This window comes from Triturus cristatus, chromosome 10, assembly GCF_964204655.1.
Source record: "Triturus cristatus chromosome 10, aTriCri1.1, whole genome shotgun sequence".
In the NCBI taxonomy this organism is placed as follows: domain Eukaryota; kingdom Metazoa; phylum Chordata; class Amphibia; order Caudata; family Salamandridae; genus Triturus; species Triturus cristatus.
This window is the reverse complement of record NC_140593.1, coordinates 62674441-62692212: the sequence shown is the minus strand read 5'-3', so window position 1 is coordinate 62692212 and position 17772 is coordinate 62674441. Positions and strand designations below refer to the sequence as shown.

Below are 17772 nucleotides of genomic sequence, written 5' to 3'. Positions count from 1 at the left end.
AACATAGCATTTTACAGTTTAAGTTAGTAAAATCAATGCACTGCAGTCATCCCACCGCTACACTCTATTCAACTTCTACACAGACATTTGGGTCTGCTGTGGTTGTTGTTGACGTGTTTACCTTTAGGCTTTTCCGTTTTATGCCACTCCTGAAACATCCTCCTGACTTCATCATCATCTCTGATACTTTTACTGACTGACTGAAGATCGGCCTGCAGTATAAGTTAAATTTTTATGACACAACAAGAGTAGAAATATAAATATTACTGACTTGAGTCATTCTTTATTGTGTACAGAAAGATAGATTACTACTAGTACACTTTGACATCACTTTGTGCACAACAAACAAACAACGCAAACACAAAGACCAATAGCTCAGAGTCAGGTGTCCAATGCATGCCATTATTTGTCATCATTCATTACCTGTTCCTTCTCATCTTCAGTTAACGGGCCATCTCTTTCGCCATCATCATGATGGACGGTGCTGTTGAGTCACAGTCATTTGCATTGCGCAGATTGAGTGAGTCCCCTTCCTGTATTGAATTAAAAGCAATGTATCACCAAGATGCAGGAGAAGTACACATTTCTTATTTGCAAGAAGGGGAAAATTAGTGTGTTCTGTAGAAAGTTGATTAGTGGCAGTGCACAATTACATAAATTCATGTGTAACAAACACAACAAAATCGACATCATTCAGTCTGCGACTCTGCGGCCAATGCATGGCATCAATCATTACCTGTTCCATCTCATCTTGATAACGGGCCGTCTATTTCGCCATCATCATCATGGACGGTGCTGTTGTCTCACAGTCATACGCATTGCGCAGATTGAGTGAGTCCCCTTCCTGTATTGAATTAAAAGCAATGCATCACCAAGCTGCAGGAGAAGTACAAATTTCTTATTTTCAAGAAGGGGAAAAATAGTGTGTTCTGTAGGAAGTTGATTAGTGGCAGTGCACAATTACATAAATTCATGCACAACAAACACAACAAAATCTAAATCATTCAGTCTGCGACTCTGCGTCCAATGCATGGCATCAATCATTACCTGTTCCATCTTATTTTCAGTTAATGGCCAGTCTCTCTCGGCTCTGAAAGGAGGATAGCTATAGTAGTCATCTAATTCATGGTCCACTTGTTTTGGAAGGAAGAGGAAAGTTTGAATTTGTTGTTACCATCATCCAATCATCATTCATGAGGGCAATGGAATTGAGCAGGAGATTCAGTATGATCGAGCGGAGGAGCTGGATTCGGAGGACTGTACTGTCAAATGGCAGACACCTGAAACTTGTATATTAAATTAGAAGAGTAGAAGACGGTGATAATGGATTTGTTGCGATTCACAAGTTTATAACCGGAACGACAGACACATAAACAAAGGGGGAAAAAAGGGAGGAAGACAGTAAGTGCGAGCCTAATTGTCAGGGAAGTATTGCTCGTCCTCAAACTCTGGGGGTTCTTCCAGTAGTAGGTAATCATCTGACACAATACTTCCGTCACCTGAGCCGCTGTCCTCATCTTCCTCTGTTGATTCATGTATTCTGTAATTCGGTGGTATGAAGTGCTGATTCATTTTGATCATTGTTAACCTCTCCACGTTTTTTGGAGATAGACTGGTCCTTCTCAATGTTACAATGGAACCAGCAGCACTGAAAACACGTTCGGAAGAGACACTTGCGACAGGGCAAGCCAGATAGCTTATCGCCAGCCTGCTGAGCTGTGGCCATTCAGACCTTTTCCTATACCAATACTGCAATGGGTTTTGATCAACGTACACCTCTGTTGGGTCGTCCAGATAGGCCTGGACCATCCGCTCAATGTTCAGGGTTGCTGATGGTAAGCTTTTGTGCTGTTTTTTCTGTGCATCAGCACTGTGCTTACAATAGCCCATCTTTACATACCAATCCTGTAATGATGATGATTGTACTCGGCCTAATGATCCAGTTTTTGTTTCTGTAGTCGATAGTGATGGTGAGTGTTGTGATTGTGAGCCAACCGCACTGCCCTCAGCCGACAAAGTTGCACTTGATTCTGCATGGCCTGCTTCAATATCAGTACTTGTTGTGGGTTGATGTGGCGGGCTTTTAATTAGCAGCCCTTCGTTTTCAAATTAATGGCTGCTTCAGCTATACAACTTTTGTAGCGGGCAACATCATTGTCGGAAAAGGCAAGGAATGTCTTCACTAGTCCTAATTTTGCACGTGGATCCAGAATTGTGGCACAAATGTAATGTTCTTGTGACGAAATTTTATTTTGTATCCTTACATTTTCAGTTAAGTGCCTGGATAAGCTCTCCACCAAGTCATGGGCTTGCCTTCTGTCCTCTACACCTTTGTAGGATTCAGACACATTATTCAGCTCATGCTCTAGCATTTGCAACAATGGGATAGCTTGGCCCATTGTACAGTCCTCCTTGCTGACTTCACGTGTGAAGACCTCAAAAGGAGACAGCATCTCAGTCAGGCATTTAATTAGGGTCCATTGCTCCCTCTGAAGAGTCATGCCTTTAACACTAGCATCACTGCTTTTGTACCAGACATATTCATGGAGGGACTTGTGCTGTTCGTACAGACGATCAAGCATGTAATACGTTGAGTTCCAACGTGTTGCCACCTCCTGGATGAGTGCCTTGACTGGCATCCTAAATTCACGTTGGATGATCCTCAGCTGCTTCCGAGCTTTAAAAGAATGGCTGAAATGAGTGCATATTCTTCGGCAGATGGCCAGTAAATTGCTGACTATGGGTTCTTTTTTCAGAAAGTCTTGCACTATAATGTTTATGCAGTGTGCCAAACACGGAACCCTGAAATAGGAACCAAGTTCCATGGCCTTAAGTACATTACTGCCATTGTCTGTGGCAACAAAACCAATACCAAGCCCTCTGGGCCGCAGCCATTCCAAAACCTTGGAGCGAAACTCTTCTAAAATGTTTTCAGCCGTATGAGATTTCTCCATGGCGAACATGGCTACAGTTGCATGTTTCAGAGTACCTTCAAAAATCGCAGCTGTGTCAACAACACCTCATGCAGATAGTTTATCTCTAACCCCCACAAAAGAGATCCAGTGTGCAGTGATGCACATGTAATCTGTGGCTTGGCAACTGCTCCACATGTCTGTTGTCAGGTGGATATTGTGCACAGCACTCTTCTCCAAAGCTTGTCCAACCAATTCCAGCACATCATGATGTAGTGCCGGAACAGCAATTCTTGCGAAATAGGACCGGCTGGGAACTTTCCATTTCGGGCAGATGGCAGACAGAAATTCAAGGAAACTCACCCCTTCCACAAATGAAAAAGGAAGAAGGTCCAGCGCTAACATTTTAGCCAGCTTCGCATTGTACAATCGTGCCGTTGGGTGGTTGCGTTGGAACTGGCCCTCCAACCTAAACATGCTCTCAATGGTAGGCTGGCTTACTTTCCTTAGTGGTGCTGTTTTCATTAACCCACTAAGGCTCAACGACACAGATTGTCTCATTGAGGTACTCGCCGGTCGCCTTGGTGTCTCACCCACACTCTGAGTATGGCTCTTACTGCGGTGCCACTCTGATGTTACTGAGGAGGATGTGGGCGTTACCACTGCAGTGACTGCACTACTGGAGACAGGGCTAGAAATGCCTTACTGTTCTTCACCTGCCACCACAATAATATCGCTCCCTGATTCTGAATCCTGACCAACTTCAATGGGTTTAGTTTTTCTACTTTCTTTTAACTTAAGTAGGTGATCCTCCCACACGATAGTGTGGTGTATTCTGAGATGACTTGCTTGTCCTCCGGTACCATAGTTTGTACCAAGCTTACCACGCTGAACACCTTGCCGACAAATTGAGCATATAGCAACGTTCTCCTCCTTGGCGCTAACAGAAAAGAAGTCCCAAACTGGGGAGGAGAACTTTCTGGCACTGCTGGATGTGCCACTTTCTTTTTTTTTTTTTTTTTTTTTTTTTTTTGAAAACCTTTATTGACAGTTCAATCAAGAACAAGTATGGGCCTACAACCCCCCGGGGCCGGCCTCTAAGCAGTCAGAGCAAAAACAGGCAAGTGTAAACACAGGCAGCACTTCGGGGAGCAGAATCGTAATGCTATACTGTAAACAGCGTAGGTAGGGCACCAGGAGAAAAAGGTTTTCATTTTATGATGAAACAAGGCAGAAGGATCAGGTGCCAGACAATTTCAAACAACAGGTACAGGCATGCAGGGTAATAAACGTAAGCGATTTATAGCAATCCATTAAGTCAATGGCGCAAGCACAAGTACATCAGGATGGGGAAGAATATCATAAGCAGTCGCGCCTGCAGTCCCACGCCAGAACTCCCGGAGAGCACCCCGGAAATTGTGGTACACATGGAGCAGCAACGAGTCATAGCAAAGGAGGCGTATCACACTGATCCCAGAAAAGAAAAACGAAAAGAATCAGAGAAGAAAAAGGAGGCCATGGAAAAGAGATAAAAGACTAAAGAACCCCCTCCCCCAACCCCCCACCCTGCACCTCTGCAGATGAGTACGGCCCCCCCCCAGCAGTGTGCCTGTCGCCCTGGAACCAGACCCGAAATATAGGAGAATAGGGAAAAAGAAGTAGGAAAAGAACCCCACCAGACGGGGGGGTAGAGAAAGTATTAATAAACTGGAGGAGGGCCTTCAAAACATACCCCCGGCTTCTCCCACCCGCACGGTAAGTTTCCCCCAAAGTGAGCAATACACGGCACAAAATCTGTCTTCTCAAAGAAAAATGGGGAGCATTACGCACCTATTATGCTGTTAGCTATGCCAGGAGAGCACGCAACCCCTGAGCCCGCCCGTCCACTAGATGACCACCCCTGAAGGATCAGCCTCATCCCTGACCACTCTTCGGGAGTCTGCCCATGCCTACCCCTCGACCCAGCACCATATCCGATGTTCCAAGGTAGAGGATTGTCCAAAAACGTCCGAGGAGCAACGCACACAGGTGGGGTGGAAGTCTCTGAGCATCAACACAGTCCGCAGCGTGGAGAAACCGGCTTCCCAGTGCTGCCCAAGGATATACACCGCACTCCAGGTCCAGGAAGGCAGAATCAGCCAAAGCAGACAATAGTTGCTGGAGTTGTCTCTGGGTCGCAGGAGGGCACGTACGGGAAAAGGCTACCACATCCCACTCAGGTCTAATGCCTCCGGGGCAGATCAGGTCCTCCGCTGGACGAACACACTGTAGCATATCGGCCGGAGTGTCCAGCTGTGCACTAACCTCAGGGGTGGCCGCCAAAGTGTCCTCCTGTGCGCAGTGTGGGTAGTCCCTGTGTACGTGCGGACAGGCGGGCCGCCGCTGCCCCAGCGCCGACGCCACCCCGTCGAGCTTACTCCCCAAGACCCCGACACCATGAATCAAGGAGGAATGGAGAGCACCAAGGGCCTCGAGGAGGTCGCCGTACCCCGGCACAGCTCTCTGCGATCGCGCCGCAACACTCCCGAAAGTTGCACTCTCACAATCCCGCTGCGACCCAGCGGACAGGATGGTAGGCTTCATCGCAACAAGATGGCCGCCAAGTATGCCCGACCCTCACCGGGGCCGGGACCCTGGGACAAGCGTCTCGATGTCCACGTCGCTGGTGACCGGGTTCCGGGGGCAGGCGAAAAGTTATCCGTTGCGTGGTCACGGGCAACAGTCGTCCCCACTACGGAACAGCTCCCGTAAAAAATTCGGGGGCGGCCCACAATGATCAGGGCAGGATACGGGCGGCGGCCGGGCAGCTCACCATCAAAGGCAGGGGCAGCCACCGGAGGGTCTGAGCATTGCACCCCCGGGCATGCACTCGGTCCGCCACGCTAGACAGTAGAGACGGTCACGACGAAATGTAGGCCGAGTTTGGCACCGCTCCGGTGGACCGACACCACCCAGCCACAACAGGCCGCTGTTGTTGAACTGCCACCCGGCCACGGCGTCCACTCGAGGTCCCGGCTCCAGGGCCGCACAGGCCGCAGAGTTCAAATGCCCATTTCTCCGGCGATACCGCAGCCAGAAACTTCGGAGTCACACAGTCGGGTGCCACTCTCCTTCAGAGACACGACCGCGTAGCACAGGTTAAGGATCTCGTGCAGGATATCCGTGCGGGATGCGGAGGTTCACGGAGCCGGGAGTCTACGCTGCCGTCCCGGTCGCCATCTTGGCTCCTCCCCCCGGATGTGCCACTTTCAACACCAGATGAACTTGAGGGGGTGCTTGAAAATATGTGACCCTGTCCACCTACACTGTGACTTTTACTACCACTTCCTTCTGAGATGGTTGAGCTGGATGTAGGTCCCTGACGGGCCTTGGAAAATATGGCAGCTGGAGGTAGTGGTGGTGTAACCTGTGTTGGTGAGATCCGTGCTACATCCCGCTCAGTAGCAGCCTTTCTGGATAGGGTGAGAATGTCAGTCTCCAATCCCTTTGGGGCGGGAGTAATGTGCGTGATGACTGGCTCGTCTTCATCAACATCATCACCCCCCTCTTCTACATCTACCTCCATAACTCTAAGTTTTTCTGGGACCTTCCTTATCAGAAGCATTGTCTTGTGGCGTATATCACTCTCAGACTGAGCTGGTGGGACCCAAGTGTCATCACGATCATCAGAAGCGGGGCTTGAAGAAGAAGATGATGGACTAAGCCTCCTTTTCCTTGCTGGTGGTCTGGAAGACAATAGATCTTCTGAAACAGTGGTTTGACTTTGCTCCACTTTGTCTGCAGGAAGCTCGATTTCCTGAAATGCCCCTACGTCAGGAGCAACAACTACTATGGTGGGCTGTTGCGGCAGCTGCTGCTGTTCTTGTTGCGGCGGCTGCTTTAGTTCTTGTTGCGGCGGCTGCTTCTGTTCTTGTTGCGGCGGCTGCTTCTGTTCTTGTTGCGGCGGCTGCTTCTGTTCTTGTTGCGGTGGCTGCTGCTGTTCTTGTTGCGGCGGCTGCACACTGATCTGCTGAGTTTGCGCCTGCGTTGAACTTGATTGTGTACTACTTTGCGGTAATGACATTTCTTCAACATCGCTGCTCGTTAGTAGACTGGCTACCTCTGCGACACTAAAGCCCTTGGGCCTAGGTTGGTGGGGTTGGACTGCTGTGCTGCTCCCAGCTTGGTTCCCGGACAACGCTTTGGTGCCAAAAAAAACATTGGCCGGCACACCACCAGTCATGGTTAATGGCACTTCCTTTTTCTGTTCCTTCTTCTCACCGGCAACTTTCTTGGTACTGGACCTGGTACCTTTCTTTGGGGCCATCTTCTTCAGATGTCAGGCAGGATGCAGATGCACAACAAGTTCTGGTCACACGTGGACGTGATGCGCAGCAGGACTTCTGTCTGGCTGGCAGTACAACAGGTAGCCGGGTGATGCTGATGACACCTCCTACTCTGTCTTTTGTGCACCTGAAAGCAAATAAGACAGGAGAAGAACATCAGTGAAAGGTTGCATTTGTTGTTGTGGTTCAGTTACTTAGTACTGTACTAGTGCAAACAAAAGATAGTCTAGCCATTTATGACTTTTTTTTTTAACTAGAGCTATGTTATACTACTGTGTACAGCCACACACTACACTCTCAGGAAGGATAGGAACGTTAATAATAACCACCAAAATAAAAATGTAATGAAAGTGGGGTGGACCATTAAATTATTTGAGCATCTCAGCATCCATGGAGCTGCTGCTGGCAAAGGGGGAGGATGGATGGAAGCAGTAAGCCAAATAGCCAATAGGAAAACCATGCAGGCCTATGGCAAAAGCAGGACACTAATAACTCACAGTCAAAACACCAAAAAAGGCCACCACCCACATGGACACTCACAAATCACAAACAAGCCGGGGGCCTCGGAAACACCAGGAGCTGACAAAAGGCCTATAAAAGCCAGGTAAAGGATGCATGCTAAAGCACACTGCTCTGCCTTTTTAATGCAACAAAATGGAAATACGAACATTCACAGGCCCCAAAAAGGTCTGCAGGGTGCATGCATTGCACACCAACACACCAGACACATACAACAAAAGCATGTCTTTAAGACAACCAACATCAGAAAGGCCACCCCAAAAAACACACTTCCCCAACTCAATCCAATGCCATCCATGCCCGAAATGATGTCTAAATTCAACAGATCACTCAGAAAACACTTGATTAATAAAGCTGTGGCTACCTGCTCTGATCCTAGTGGATCTAAAAGCAGGCCTGTTGGCAGACAAGGCCAGGCAAGCTTGCAGGCCTAGGCTTCAAAATGGCCACCAGCCACATGGCCAGGCCCAACAACATCACAAAGGCCGCCCCAAAAAACACACTTCCCCAACTCAATCCAATGCCATCCATGCCCTAAATGATGTCTCAATTCAACAGACCACACAGAAAACACTTGATTAATAAAGCTGTGGCTACCTGCTCTGATCGTAGTGGATGAAAAAGCAGGCCTGTTGGCAGACAAGGCCAGGCAAGCTTGCTGGCCTAGGCTTCAAAATGGCCACCAGCCACATGGCCAGGCCCAACAACATCACAAAGGCCACCCCAAAAAACACACTTCCCCAACTCAATCCAATGCCATCCATGCCCTAAATGATGTCTAAATTCAACAGACCACACAGAAAACACTTGATTAATAAAGCTGTGGCTACCTGCTCTGATCCTAGTGGATGAAAAAGCAGGCCTGTTGGCAGACAAGGCCAGGCAAGCTTGCAGGCCTAGGCTTCAAAATGGCAACCAGCCACATGGCCAGGCCCAACAACATCACAAAGGCCACCTCAAAAAACACACTTCCCCAACTCAATCCAATGCCATCCATGCCCTAAATGATGTCTAAATTCAACAGACCACACAGAAGTCACTTGATTAATAAAGCTGTGGCTACCTGCTCTGATCCTAGTGGATGAAAAAGCAGGCCTGTTGGCAGACAAGGCCAGGCAAGCTTGCAGGCCTAGGCTTCTAAATGGCCACCAGCCACATGGCCAGGCCCAACAACATCACAAAGGCCACCCCAAAAAACACACTTCCACAACTCAATCCAATGCCATCCATGCCCTAAATGATGTCTAAATTCAACAGATCACACAGAAAACACTTGATTAATAAAGCTGTGGCTACCTGCTCTGATCCTAGTGGATGAAAAAGCAGGCCTGTTGGTAGACAAGGCCAGGCAAGCTTGCAGGCCTAGGCTTCAAAATGGCCACCAGCCACATGGCCAGGCCCAACAACATAACAAAGGCCACCCCAAAAAACACACTTCCCCAACTCAATCCAATGCCATCCATGCCCTAAATGATGTCTAAATTCAACAGACCACACAGAAAACACTTGATTAATAAAGCTGTGGCTACCTGCTCTGATCCTAGTGGATGAAAAAGCAGGCCTGTTGGCAGACAAGGCCAAGCAAGCTTGCAGGCCTAGGCTTCAAAATGGCCACCAGCCACATGGCCAGGCCCAACAACATCACAAAGGCCACCCCAAAAAACACACTTCCCCAACTCAATCCAATGCCATCCATGCCCTAAATGATGTCTAAATTCAACAGATCACTCAGAAAACACTTGATTAATAAAGCTGTGGCTACCTGCTCTGATCCTAGTGGATGAAAAAGCAGGCCTGTTGGCAGACAAGGCCAGGCAAGCTTGCAGGCCTAGGCTTCAAAATGGCCACCAGCCACATGGCCAGGCCCAACAACATCACAAAGGCCACCCCCAAAAAGCACACTTCCCCTACTCAATCCAATGCCATCCATGCCCTAAATGTGCTTGAAAATGAAATACATAAAAAAAAACAAAAGGAACAGTTGCTTCATCACGCACACACACACCCATGAGGCCATGCCCATGGCTAGCTCGGGCCTACTACTACTACCCACAAAATAAAAAAAAATAAAAAAAGGAATGAAGATAATTAATTATCAAAAATAATTTGTAGTTACAACAACTGCAATGCCCACAATCAAACAAACACAACAACCACTTACTTGTAAAATATCCTATTCCAAAAATCCTCAAATCCAATTGCAATGATAAAGCAGACAAAAAGAGTGATATTTCCAGCTCCAAATACAAAGGCAGAATGAGCAGGAGATGGACAAAGCACTGGGAGGAGCCTGCTGGACAGGAACAGGAAGTTGGAGATTCTGTGTCACTTCCTCCCTCTCTCCACCTTTTAAAAAAATTACTCCTTGCACAAAAAAGGAAAGCCAAATGTCAATGTAAGGAGTTGTTTTCATCCAAAATCAGCATTTGCAGAAGGTTTCATGCTGCTAGAGCCGATATTCCTCTCCAAATTGAAAATTTTACGTTGTTGAGTTCTCGAGCTTCACATTACTTCGGCCGGCGTGTCGAAAACGACATGATCACGTTCTCTTCTTTGTCCCTGTCGCGTTGGATATGACGTGTTCGGGGTCTCTTTCTCCGGTTCGCGTTCGATTAGACGTGCCCGCGTCCTCATCCTCTGGCTCGTGATGTAGAATGACGTGTTCGAGATCTCAATCTTCTCATACTCGCGCGGTGCATGATCGCGAGAAGAAAGACGTGATCGCACGACAAATGACGTGATCGCGCGACAAATGACGTTAATGCGGCCGCGAACTGTCGCGAGACAGCGCAAAATGGCTACCAAAATCCAACATCTCGTGGAGAACGCGACCGGGTCGGGAAAACTTGTCGGCGAACGCGGGGATTCAGGTAAGGCGATTGCGCGAACACGAGAATGTATTTTTTTACAGCGCGAGCAAGAAACAAATTATCGCTAAGCTGCGGAATGCGGAAATTTTGACATTTTCGCGCTTTCCGCGAAACGCTAAAATGCCAAAATATCGCAATTTCCGCGAACGGAACGGAATTTTGGCCCAGGCCTAGTTAGTTCAACACTCATGCCTAGTTTGACATTTCCCCACATGTAGGTTGTGTACTCATACAAAGTGAATGCAACATGTAATTGTAGAAAAAGAAATTTATTCTCGGTGGGGGGCCTGTTTAGTGTGGACAAATAGGTGCTATACAGTGTGCATGGAATCCAAAGTTGACAGGGGGAGATGGCATCCTTGCAAGTTGGAGTCATCAGAGTCCAGACCACAGTGTTAGTCATCATTGGTCAGACTGTGACCAGCCAGTCCGTGTGGCAGAGAATGTCATTGGATGAGGTGCTGCTGATGCGCCAGAGGGCCAGGTGACAGGCCATGTGACCTGGGAGATGTGGATGGTCCGCTGCCTCTGACGGTCTTTTCCGTGGACGACCCACCTTCCTCGGGGGACCCTCCGATACAGGCCTTGACGATGCTTGGGACGCTCCGTCGGATGAATCCTCCTCCTCCTCCCTCCCTGTGGCTGGTGCTGGTCTTCGCCTGGTGGCACAGGGAGGGTTGCCCATGTTGTCGGCAATCCGACGGAGTGAACGGCTTATGACCGTTTGCACCGCCATGAGCTCAGCCAGTCTTGCCTCCATCCGTCCTTGGTGTTGTTGTTGACTGGCATATTGCTCGGCCTGCAGGTTCTTCATCTCGTCAAGGGTCCCCTTCATCTCTGTGAGGCTACCCACTACCTGGCTGATGCCCCTGGTGTCACGCCGGTATGTCTCCAAGATGTGTTGTATGTGTGACATACCGGTTCCCTCAGCTGGCTGGTCAGGTTCCCTCCTCCGCCTGCCTCCACTCCCACCACCCCTGCCCACACGAGCCTGGCCTGCCGTTGTGGGCACATCAGGTCTACCGGACCCCTGAGGGATGGCATTTGCAGGGTTGTCTGCCTCCTCCTGGGTGGCTGGAGAACCTTGTCTCTCCAGGTCAGACTGGCTCAGTTGTTCTGTGCGGGCAGGGCTCCTGGGTGTCTCCTGGGATGTGGCAAGAATGGGGGTGGTGGTTGGCACAGATGTACCTGACGCAGGTGCTGCAGGGGCTGGGGCACCAGAGGGTCCAGGTTGGTTGGGGTCATCCACAGAGTGCTGAGAGTCGTCGCTGCCGGTGGGATCATCTTCCTGCCGAGCCTGGGCCTGTGATTGTTCCCCTCCAGTGTTGGGGGGAGATCCATGACGTTGCCCTGTGTGTGAGAGGGAGACAATGTTAATGCATTTTCATGCGACATCCATGTTTCATACATGTTCAGGTTGCCACAGTTCCTCCAGGTAGTTGTATGTGCCTAGCATTCACATCATTGTTCACTTGTGGATGGGCATGTTGCAGGGGACAGATTGAAAGGTTATCCATGATCTTTAACATGTCACATTTGGCCTTGGATGCTTTTTTGGCTGAGGCTTGATCTTGTTGTGTCACATGTCCATTGTGAGAGTGTGTGACTCCCTTGGCTGCCCCGCGGGTGTGCTTGTGTGAGGGGTGAGTGATCATCACTCAGCCCGACGCTGTTCAACATCCACATGGCCCCCCTCACACAAGTGGTCCGCCACCACAACCTCTAAGACATCTCCTACGCCGACGACACCCTGCGCATCCTCTCCCTCACCAAGGACCCTCACACCGCCAAGACACACATCCACGAGGGTCTGAGGGCCATTAGACGACTGGATGCGGAGTGGCCATCTGACACTGAACTCGGACAAGACAGAGGTCCTCATCCTGGGAACCACATACTCAGCCTGGGGAGACTCCTGGTGGCCAATTGCTCTGGGGACATCACCGACACCCACCAAACACGCACGCAACCTAGGATTGATCCTTGCATCCTCCCTCTCCATGTCCAAGCAGGTCAACGGCGTCTCCTCCTCCTGCTGCGACACCCTACGCACGCTCCGCCGGATCTACTAGTGGATCCCGACTTAAACAAGTAGAACAGTGACACAGGCCCTCGCCAGCGGCTGACTGGACTACGCCACTGCACTCTACGCAGGACTCCCATCCACACACCAACGGCGGATACTACGCTTCTGCAATGCCTCGGTACAAGTGATCGGCAACGCCCCCCGCCACAACCACATCACCCCCCTCCTGAGAGTCCTGCACTGGGTCCACATCGACAAGAGGATCACCTGTACGCTCCTCAGCCACGCACAGAAGGCACTCCACACCCATGGACATGCCTACCTGCACATCAGACTCAGCTTCTACACCCCCACCCGCAAGCTCCGCTCCGGCATCCTCGCCCTCGCAGCTGTCCCCTGCATCCAACGTACGCCCGCCTGCAGCAGATCCTTCTCCGACCTTGCCACAAGGAGCTTGAACATACTCCCAACCCACCTACGACTGACCCAAGACCTACTTGCCTTCTGATGTCTCCTGAATACCTGTCTCTTTGAGCAGTATTGGAACCCCCCCCCCCCAGCACCTTGAGACCCTCACAGGTAAGTTGCGCGCCTTACAAGTACCCAGATTGATTGTCGATTGATTGACGGTGCCTGCTGGTGGGTGTAGTGTGATTTTGCGGTTGGTCTCCCAGGTGATGTATCTGTCCCCCCATGGCGCATGCTGCCATGTCAGTGAGTGTGAGTTCCTGTCCTAGTTATCTGAGCTGGTTGTGTTTGTGTTAGATTTTTCAGTTGTCACAGGAGGGCCTTGTGCTGCCTACAGCAGGGCCAAGTGTCAGCTACCTTGTCAGTACTTTGGCAGTCCCTGTCCATTGTGCATGGTGCATGGGTATGTACCTGGGCCATATGGGCTGAGGGTATTGGTGTCTGTTTCTGAGTTTTACTATATGTTTAATGATCCCCACCCTCCCAGCATCCCGGACATCCTGTCTTGGGTTTGTGGTTTGTGTAGGCTGGGACATGGCATGGTCTTGCTTTGTAAATGGGGCAGACTCATGTTAGTGGCCTGAGAGTTGTTGAGAGTGTGGTTGTGTCAGGTGAAGGCTTGGGGGTATGTGAGTGCATTTGTTGTAGTTGGGGTGTGGATGCCATTCCCCCATGTTACGTGAGTTGTTTTTGTACTCACCAGGCTCTCGGACTCCTTCGACTCTGTGTACTCCCACCGGTGGAAGCAGGGCCATCACCTTCTCCTCCCAGGGATGGTAATGTACCGGTCTGCGGGGCAGCCCACCCCCTGTGATGTTACTATGGGCGCATTCCTCATTCATTTTGCGCTTGACTGCCCTGCGCAGATTGTACCACCTGGCTTGACATTCATTCCTGGTCCTTCTGATGGGCGCAACAGCATTCACCCGATCGACGATCCTCTGCCACAGGCTAGTTTTTTGGGATATGCTGGTCTGTATTGTGGTAAATATTCTTTTTTTACCTAGACTGAATTTCATACGGAATCTAAAATAAAATAAAATAGCTCAGAATAACAAGAGGCAGAATCCGTGGTATAAGAGATTTTCTGAATGGGCTTTATTCCAAAATGGCCGACTCGAGTGGCGGCCTTCAGGTTCCGTCACCACGAGAGTTCAGGAAGTGAAGTACAACACTTTATTGACAAGAAGTAACTTTTATAGGTCATACATTACAATGAAACGAATGCAAAAGGCGTAACAATTGATAAGAGAAATGACATAGTGATACGTAATCGAAACTAGGCGTAATAAGGAGCAAAAAAGAAACATGATTGGTTCTGATTATCATACATAGGTGGATCTATAAGATAATACTTAACATAGATGCGCGCGCAGCAGCATGACGTGTGATTGACGTGCAACTAGGGGGTGAAGGGGACTTGACTTTTAGCTCTACATGTGGAGACGAGAAGTCTGGGGGGTCAAGTCAACCTAATCCCAAATCATATCTAACATCCTATGTTTAGAGAACTATGTTATCCACAAGGAAAGACTCTCGGACAGGAATCTATTCTATACTGACTGCGTGTGCGTGTACAAGCGTCTAAGTGTCTATATGAGATGCGAGGGGCAGAAAACTTTCCATGGCAACAGGGCTATGAATTACTGGCAGAAGGACGGAAAGGCCGAGTCCTTTGCTTGTGAGCTAAAGGAGATGTTTACCTAAATCACTAGACAGGAATGCATCGGCTGGAGAGCAAAGTAGATAATTCGAAGGTGAAATACAGCTTCTTGGCAGGCAGGCAAAACTGGCCGAGGCAGGCACCGTTAGCTGCACAGGGAGTAGGACAAAGTTCATGGATACAGATGCGAGCTCAAGCTGAAGCTGTCAGAGACAGAGAGCAGGGAAAGGCTTTGAGGACAGAATCGGGCCTACTTGCCTGAACTGTAAAAATGGAGTAACTTAGCCATATAAAGTCGGTGGCCTGTCATACTTAGGAATCGAATATCCAGCCCATTGATGGCGGATCTGACAGAGAACATGTTGACGGTGGACGCACATATGTTTGCGTTTTGGAAACTGGAACTGGAGGGATCATACATGTACTTGTGACATGCACATAGAACCGTTGGGGTCCAAGATAGGGGACATAACTGATCAGGAAAATCCATATTTCCACATTCCCTCCTTGTCCCCTACTTGCCCTTCAAGAGATATCAATCTTCATTATTCCATCGATTTGCTCATGGAGCATCATTTCTTCTTCCTTCTTCTTCCGGCATTTTGAACGAGAACTTTGATATGGAATGCATGATGTGGCACACAGACCACAAATCACTGGTCCACATTGTAGGCATAAACAACAACTGAAGAGCATAAGAAGGCCAATACCTAGGAAGGATAGAACTCTCCATCCCCAGGCTGATATCACACTCCAAAACCACCCAGACCACGTCCAAGTGCCTGGATTCTCGTGTATCTGGCTTACAATCTTATGAAGGCGTGTTATAGCTTTATATACAGATGGCGAATTTTCTGGTATGAATATGCAGCAGCTGGATCCGATGACCCTGCAAGCTCCGCCCCTATCGGCCAGGATGACGTCAAGGACAAGACGATTCTGGAGAACAACAATTCTCATCACTGATTGTTCCTCTGTCAGATTGCCTAGGGGGGCTATAGTCTCGTTTACTACAGCTTCAAGAGTCTTGGTTAGTCTGCGTATCAGCTTACTATTTGATATTGTACCTATATAGGGAAAGATACCTTTATTGAAATCTACATACTTGTCCCATGCCGTCTCAGTATAATCGACAACTGGGAGATCTCTTCGCTCTCTATTGTGTACTAAATGAACATTTCGATGATAATCAGGGGGAGCTAGGAAAACAGGTGGCAAAAGGAATGCTATGTAACAGGTACCATCCCAATCTAGAGGCAGACGCATATATGCCGTCTGACCACATATAAAGTAAGAATGGCGAGAAGCTCTGAATGAAGATTTACCTTGATCACTATATTCTACTGTAGTAACGCATTGGCTATGGCCCATATGTATGGAACCAACTTTTCTTACACATAATTCACCCTTAACTGGAAATACTGACATAGTGGGCAGAATTATTTCAACTTCGGATTTGACATTCAGAATCATAAGATTAGGTGTAAAATTACCTAATTTATACACTTCATTTTCTAGATCAGTTCCTGTTCTACTGGGGTGACCCTCCTTATTAGGATGACAGACTTTGAATAAAACTAGATTCAGATTTCCCCATATCCAATGTTGTTGATAAACTGCTGTGTCTGGGTCTATGGAATTTAGTAAACTAAACCATGCTCCACAGGAGCCATTGTGTGTGAACGGATGTGGAAAGAAAGGCAGAACTCCTTTGTTATTCTGATAGGGAGGGAGTCGGCCACACACCCAACAATTGGTGGCATTACTAGTCTGATGGGAATGATGTAACATACTAATGAAGGTGTTATTGCGCAGCGCAAGTCTATAAGATAATTCATGTGGCGGTAGGTCACTAAAAGAATGTTCAGCAGCAACACTATAAACATGTCTAGAAATAGGATGATATATGTGCAAAATCACACTCGTAATAATTATTAAAACACTCAATAAAAACAGAATTAATAATGTCCTCATACAGTAGCTACGCAGTGATTTACAATACGCCTGTCGTTTCAACATTTCTCCGGTATTTTCTCTACTCAGGTCCAAGGGATACATGTCAGAGACAATTCAACCGCTTCACCTTGGAGAGGACTTAAACAATCAAATTGCTCGACTGTTTGGGCCTAAGCTTTAATTTATAGCACTGAGAGTCATTCTGTTCAACAAAGGGAAGTTTTGAATCAGTCTGTGAGGGAGTGCAGGGCACAGTGTCCATATCCGAGGATAGTCCATGAAATTTCTTAATGTGGCTGGAATGTATCCATCCCTTGCGGCCCTCAACTTTCACAGCTGTTCTTGTGGTCAGCAGGACTAGCTTCGGTGCTTTCCACCTGGGCTCCAACTGGGTCTTCCGATCAAAATTTCTCACAAGCACCAGATCTCCCGGAGCAACGTCATGGGGTTTCACCTCAGTGTTGTCAGGAAAAGCTGCAGCTACCTGTGAACGACAAGATTGTAGTGCAGACATCAAGGAAGCCAAGTAATCTGTCAGCATATTACAATTAACATCAGTTATTTTACGTGGTATAGGTGTCCCCCAGATATTTGGTGGCCTTCCGAGGATCACCTCATACGGGGATAGCCCTGTTCGAGAGTGTGCTACCATTCTTATGTAAAATAGTGCAACTGGTAAGGCTACTATCCAGTCAACACCTTTCTCCTTACATATTTTAGACAATCTGATTTTCAAAATTTGATTATGTCGTTCCACGAGACCTGCTGCCTCGGGGTGTCGGACACAGTGGAATTTCCACTGATATCCCAACAAAAGTGAGACATGTTTCATTAATTCGGATGAGAAAGGCTGGCCGTTATCTGAATATACAACACGTGGTAAACCGTACCGTGGGAAGAATTCTCGAACTAACTGTTTGGCAGTAGTCGGGCCGTGTAATCTGATACTGGGTACGCCTCAGTCCATCGGGAGAGAGCGCAGACAACTACAAGAACATATTTGAATCCTCGACATCGTTCCATCTGGATATAA

General features: G+C 48.4%; 1 protein-coding gene across 1 annotated transcript in view; it reads left to right on the top strand.

Annotated features, from left to right (window-relative positions):
- Nucleotides 1-17772, top strand: part of LOC146788834 (vomeronasal type-2 receptor 116-like) — a 163970-nt gene that overhangs the window by 30332 nt on the left and 115866 nt on the right. The window lies entirely within an intron of this gene.